This window comes from Triticum dicoccoides, chromosome 2B (genome assembly GCF_002162155.2).
Source record: "Triticum dicoccoides isolate Atlit2015 ecotype Zavitan chromosome 2B, WEW_v2.0, whole genome shotgun sequence".
NCBI lineage: Eukaryota > Viridiplantae > Streptophyta > Magnoliopsida > Poales > Poaceae > Triticum > Triticum dicoccoides.
In genome coordinates this window covers 186,123,063-186,129,616 of record NC_041383.1, presented here as the reverse complement: position 1 = coordinate 186,129,616, position 6,554 = coordinate 186,123,063, and the positions used below count along the sequence as shown (strand labels likewise).

Below are 6,554 nucleotides of genomic sequence, written 5' to 3'. Positions count from 1 at the left end.
ACGGGGGGAGTGTGTGGTCCTGGGGGGTTAGGATTTCGGGGTAGTGGGGGATATGGGCGCGGCTGGTGGGCCGGCCTGTGGGGGTGGCCGAGTGGGCCGACAGGGTTGAGGCCCGGTGGAAAATAAGGGGGGTTCCTTTTTTGTAATTTTATTTCTTTTATTTTCTAACAAAATGATAGCTACTGTTTTGGATAGAAAGAAGGCACCAAAAGATTTTTGTTGAATGTGAAACTTAGCAAATAGTTCAGGCTCATTATTGTGGTGTTGCCTAAAAAGTTTCAGGGCCAAAGGAATGGTTCAAGCATTTTTAGAGATTGAAAAGGTCAGACCACTAAAGAATTTCCAGGGGCATTTTCGGAATCCAAAAGAGGTTGGTTCCAACATGACAAACACCCAGGGATTATTTGCCACACTTTGAACATTTTAGTTTTCATGTTTGGCAAATTTGAATTTTGACTTTAAATTTGAGTTTGAATCTAAACAGTGATTTGGATCAAGTGAGGATTAGCAACATTAGTGTGATGCTGTGGCACCATTAACGGAGGATTACTGTAGTTTAATTATCCCGGCGTCACACTACTGCTCTCCCCTGAGCTGAGCGCGGCAACGTCCACTGGAGGCGTTGAAGGTTGCGGTCGGCAGCGCCGCTTGAGTGCACCGAGAACTGCTCATGTTTGCAGAGAACAATGACCCAATATGCGATCGTGTCGGTACCGAGGGATTATGAGGGAGGCGGTGGGAGAGGAGGAAGTCGCCTGAAGGGAAGCTCCAGTAGCCTGCACAGCCCCTCCTTGAACCCCTCCGGCCCGGCGAACTTGCGTTGCGCGGTGCGCATGGGAGCGTGGCCCCGACGGCCGCAGCGGAGGGAGAGGTGGTGAGCGGTGGCTGGGCCACACGTCACGGAGGAGAAGCGGCGGGTGTAGGGAGAGGGAGAACGCAGTATGGGGTGAGGGAGAGTCAGAGGTGGAGGTGGGGCGGCGGCGGTGGCGGCAAGCCCGTGCCGGTGGAGGGAAAGAGTTCAGGATGGGGAGGAGCGAACAGTTGTCTGGAGAGTGGAACCGTGCGTTGGATTCGTGGGTTCCAAGCGGCTCGTATTTTCTTTGAGCTGTTACCTACGTGGATGGATCGTGGCGTGGGAAAGGGGGTCGAACCATGACGACTCATCGTGCGTTTCGACGGGTGTGATTTTTTACGAGACTGCCACTGCGAGGGAGTGAGGTGGGATCGTACGAGCGATTTTCTTGGTGCGAGATCGAGGTCGAATCACGACGTTCTATTCTCTTTTAATAGTAGAGATTTTGCTTCTGATCTAGCTTTGTGGGAGTTGGAATCTAGCCATCATCATGCCACGTCCCTCCATCTGCGGCGCGTCCTCCGACCCCGTCTCTTCGAGCCACGAGGCCTGCTTGACCGAGCACCCCCGGTTCTTCTCCGCCGGCATGTTGCACAGGCAGGGGATCGCCGAACGGGACAGGGAGTACGAGCTTGCGATGGCCGCGCGCTCCCGTCTGGCTTCTGTTGTTGTTACAGATCCGGGCGCGGGGCTGTCCCCAGGGTTTCTGGAGCGCGGCAAGGTTGCGGCCAAGATGATGGCTGCGATGGGGCACAAGCTCGGCATGGGCCTCGGCAAGGATGGGGACGGGATCCGCATTCCGCCTGAGTGCCCTTGGCGCCCTCTTAGAGCCGGGCTCGGCAGCATCCAGGAGCCCAGGGCCTCCTATGCTACGGATGACATGCCATATCCATGATACGTCCGGATCTGCTACCGATAAGTTGCCAAATGCACGATGTGATATGTGAATGAGTAGTTTTAGATGACGTCTTTTAATTTCATGTGTGTATGCTTTGAAGATGTTCGACTAGTATCTCCAAGGGGACAAACAGTGCTGATAGATCTCTAGAAATACCTATATTTAAGAACAGAGGGAGTATATTATTAGTAGTAATTTGGGAAACTTATGAATGTTCTGCCATCATTTATCAGTTGATATTGCTAATGATCAGTAATTTGTGAAATTTTGCATGTTATGCTGTCGTATATCAGTTTCTATTGCCATCTATCCGTGATTTGGAAAGAATTGCTTGTTCTGTGTGTTAAAACTGCTGCAACCTGTTTGCTGAAGGGCATAATTTACTGGAATTATGTTTTCGAAAAGTAAATGGAAGAAGAAGTGAAGACATATACAAGTTTGCTCGAGGTAGTCTTCCCTTCTCTCTCTACTAGTCAATGTGTACGTGCAATGCACGTTAATTTGGAAGTATATTAAGTACATGCGGATATTAAGTAGGATATTATTTGCGTGTTATTATGTGATTAGCACTATACTTGGCATGAAATTAACTGCACGCTAAACGTGTTAAGTGCTCGACATTGAATCAGTCTAGGTCATTGGATTGACATGATTTGATGGCCAAGATTAATTGAATCTGCCCCTTTGGGTCTTTTTATATTGGTATAGATGATATTGTATAGCTGCTTTTGTTCTTATGTAAACAAATGTGCGCTCATTTATATGGATGATGATGTGTGTTACATGGAACGGATGAACGTGCATGGACTTGGTCCCAATGGTGGCTTCATCATCTCAACCTGTTGTTAACCAGATTCTAGGGCCTGCTAGCTGGTTCAGATGCACACCATAGGAGTTCCTACTTCGTAGTGTTGTTTTTCAGGTGTTCAGGTGAGGTTTCATCGCCTACTAGTAGAACCATGCTATACACACGACGATACCCACACGATTTAAGGACGATGCAGAAGATCACACCATCCAATGCACAGCAGCAGCGCTGGTCCACCGTAGGATACGAGTGTCGGCTGCATATGTCTCTGCAGTATCGTCTACACAGCAGTTTCGCTACTAGTATTTTGGGTGTGGCATTTTTCTTTTGCAGACGTGGTTGTGCTTGTACATGCTTTATTCATGTCCTTACGCTCACTCCTCCTCGAACATGTAGTGGAAGGCATGACCAGCTTGGATGTAGGCCAGAAACATGGAGGCTGTCTTGGACAACAACATTTATGTGGGCGTAGAAAGAATTGAACAGTTAGAGAGGCTCTAAGAGACAATGCTTGGATTTTCAAAATCAAGCCTTCTACCACAATGTCCATCCAACACATTACCGAATTCTTCACACCATGGATGCTCCTCCATGAGGTACAACTTTACGAGCACACCCAAGATGATATCATTTGGAAGTACGCGTCTAGTGGACGCTACTCTACGGCTTCCGCGTACGAGGCCCAACTTCCTCGGAAGATTCTTCCTCCAATGGAACATGACATATGGATAGTCAAGTTTTTCTCGTGGTTGGCAATTCAAGATCTTATTTTGACGGCCGATAGACTTGCCAAACGAGGCTGGCCCAATTGCGACCTTTGCCCACTTTCCAAGAGGGTGCAAAAATCTGGCAACCACTTTTTCTTCAAATGTCATTTCACTCTCCGTCTCTGGCAGTTGGTTATTGACAAGCTCCAACTCGTGAGCATGAACACTTCTAGGTGGCATCTTGAGAATAATGTTGTGGTTTGGTGGACCAACCGCTCTGGGATTGAGGTCCCCAATAGGAAAGTCATGGCCTCCCACATCATGCTTGTATCTTTTGGACCGAGAGAAATGCTCGGGTCTTCTGAAATAAGAGCCCCCCCAGATCTTGCTTAACATGGTCATCTACGAAATGAAGCTTTGGATCACCGCAGGTGCCAAAAAATTAGGGTCATTATTACTGGGAGAATAATCTCGTTGTGTGTTATTTGGTCCTGTAACTCAAACTCTATTATCTCTTAATTAATATATGAGGCAAATCTTTTGCCTCGGTTTGAAAAAATACATTCCTATGGATGTTGGTTCAAGCGGCCTTGCACCAGCCTAGCTAATGGGTTGTGGCTAGCGTTGCCGCTCTAGGTCGAGATCGTGAAAGGAGCACCGTCACTTACGGTCGAGATCGTGAGAAGCTGAACACATGCATGATGACGGGAAGATATTGGCAACTGGCAATCCTCTGCGTTCTAGTCTAAATCTCCCTCCTACCCTCTATGCTCAGGTCGAGTAAGCGAACCCATCGAAAACAGAGTGATGCATGGAAGGTGGGGAGATCCAATACGTCCAAAAGACGGAGGAAGTGCCGCTGACTGCATCCATCGTCGTAATCTGTTTTATCTTGCGATATTTAGAGGCTGACTCTGGAAGATCAGCGATCTGGGCGGCTTGACTCCGACGTGACCTCCTTCGGCACACTGTTTCCTTGCCATCTCCTTCTCTCACTCTCTGTGATGATGACAGTAGTGGCGTACCGCCCTAGGCCGAGATCGGGATTGGGTGGGTTGAGTGAGGGGAGAGGGTGGCGTTGGACGTGGACATGGAGTAGAATCAAGGTCATTTGCTCGGGATCGAGCTTCAATCCAGATCAGTGAACGAGAGGCCTCTAGTTTAATCCTGGGTATAGCGCCCCAAGCCCAGGAGTTGCCCATGCGGGAGAAAACAATGCATCTGACGGTCGGAATGATCCAACGACAGGAGCAATTTAGAGGGTACTCCTACGAGGGGAACCTTATAGGCGCTGCATGTCACGTGCGGGACACCCTCATGAATACTATCATTTTTCACACGCATTTTTTTTGGTTTTGGATTTTCCTTTGTTTTCCTTAGGTTTTCTTAAAAAACATCTTCCTCGCGTGAAGATCAACTAGACTTTTTGTCACACAGTTATGCTTCATGTTGAAGATCAACTGGACTTTTTGTCACACACAATTGTGCTTTCCGGCGAACCACCTGTCGGTGTCAAAACCGGCGGATCTCGGGTAGGCGGTCCTGAACTGTGCGTCTAAAGCTAATGGTAACAGGAGGCGGGGGACACTATGTTTACCCAAGTTCGGGCCCTCTCGTTGGAGGTAATGCCCTACTTCCTGTTTGATTGATCTTGATAATATGAGTATTACAAGAATAGATCTACCACAAGATCATAGAGGCTAAACCCTAGAAGCTAGCCTATGGTTATGATTGTTGTTGTCCTACGAACTAAACCCTCCGGTTTATATAAACATCGGAGGGGGCTAGGGAGTCGATTACAAAGAAAGGAATCTTCATATCGTAGCCATCAAGCTAACCTTCCACGCAAAGGAGAGTCCCATCCGGGCATGGGACGGAGTCTTCTATCTTGTATCTTCATAGTCCAACAGTCCGGCCTTCGCATATAATCCGGCTGTCCGAGGACCCCTTAATCCCGGACTCCCTCGGTAGCCCCTGAACCAGGCTTCCATGACGATGAGTCCGGCGCGCAGATTGTATTCGACATTGCAAGGCAGGTTCTTTCTGAAGGAAATATGCCAAAGAGGCAATAATAAAGTTATTATTTATTTCCTTTTTTCATGATAAATATTTATTATTCATGCTAGAATTGTATTAATCGGAAACATAATACATGTGTGAATACATAGACAAACATAGTGTCACTAGTATGCCTCTACTTGACTAGCTCGTTAATCAAAGATAATTAAGTTTCCTAACCATAGACATGAGTTGTCATTTGATTAACAGGATCACATCATTAGGAGAATGATGTGATTGACTTGACCCATTCCGTTAGCTTAGCACTTGATCGTTTAGTATGTTGCTATTGCTTTCTTCATGACTTATACATGTTCCTATAACTATGAGATTATGCAACTTCCGTTTACCGGAGGAACACTTTGTGTGCTACCAAACGTCACAACGTAACTGGGTGATTATAAAGGAGATCTACAGGTGTCTCCGAAGGTACATGTTGGGTTAGCGTATTTTGAGATTAGGATTTGTCACTCCGATTGTCGGAGAGGTATCTCTGGGCCCTCTCGGTAATGCACATCACTATAAGCCTTGCAAGCAATGTAGCTAATGAGTTAGTTACAGAATGATGCATTACGTAACGAGTAAAGAGACTTGCTGGTAACGAGATTGAACTAGGTATTGAGATACCGATGATCGAATCTCGGGCAAGTAACATACCGATGACAAAGGAAACAACGTATGTTGTTATGCAGTTTGACCGATAAAGATCTTCGTAGAATATGTAGGAGCCAATATGAGCATCTAGGTTCCGCTATTGGTTATTGACCGGAGACATGTCTCGGTCATGTCTACATAGTTCTCGAACCCGTAGGGTCCGCACGCTTAAAGTTAGATGACGGTTATATTATGAGTTTATGTGATTTGATGTACCGAAGGAGTTCGGAGTCCCGGATGAGATCGGGTATATGACGAGGAGTCTCAAAATGGTCAAGACGTAAAGATCGATATATTGAACGACTATATTCGGACATCGGAAGGGTTCCGAGTAATTCGGGTATTTTTCGGAGTACCGGAGAGTTACGAGAATTCGTATTGGGACTTAATGGGCCATATGGGAAAGGAGAGAAAGGCCTTAAAAGGTGGCCGCACCCCTCCCCATAGTCTGGTCCGAATTGGACTAGGGAGGGGGGGCGCCCCCTTCCTTCCTTCTCCTTTTCCCTTCCCTTTTTTCCTATTCCATGTGGGAGGAGGAATCCTACTAGGACTAGGGAGTCCTAGTAGGACTCCACA

General features: G+C 47.2%; 1 long non-coding RNA gene across 1 annotated transcript in view; it reads left to right on the top strand.

The window, feature by feature from the left end:
• LOC119367512 overlaps positions 1-2,323 on the top strand; it is a 28,119-nt gene extending 25,796 nt beyond the window's left edge. Inside the window, exon 3 of the long non-coding RNA XR_005176334.1 lies at positions 2,124-2,323. This is a non-coding gene — a long non-coding RNA (uncharacterized LOC119367512). The remainder of the gene's footprint in view (positions 1-2,123) is intronic.
• Positions 2,324-6,554: the final 4,231 nt, after the last annotated feature.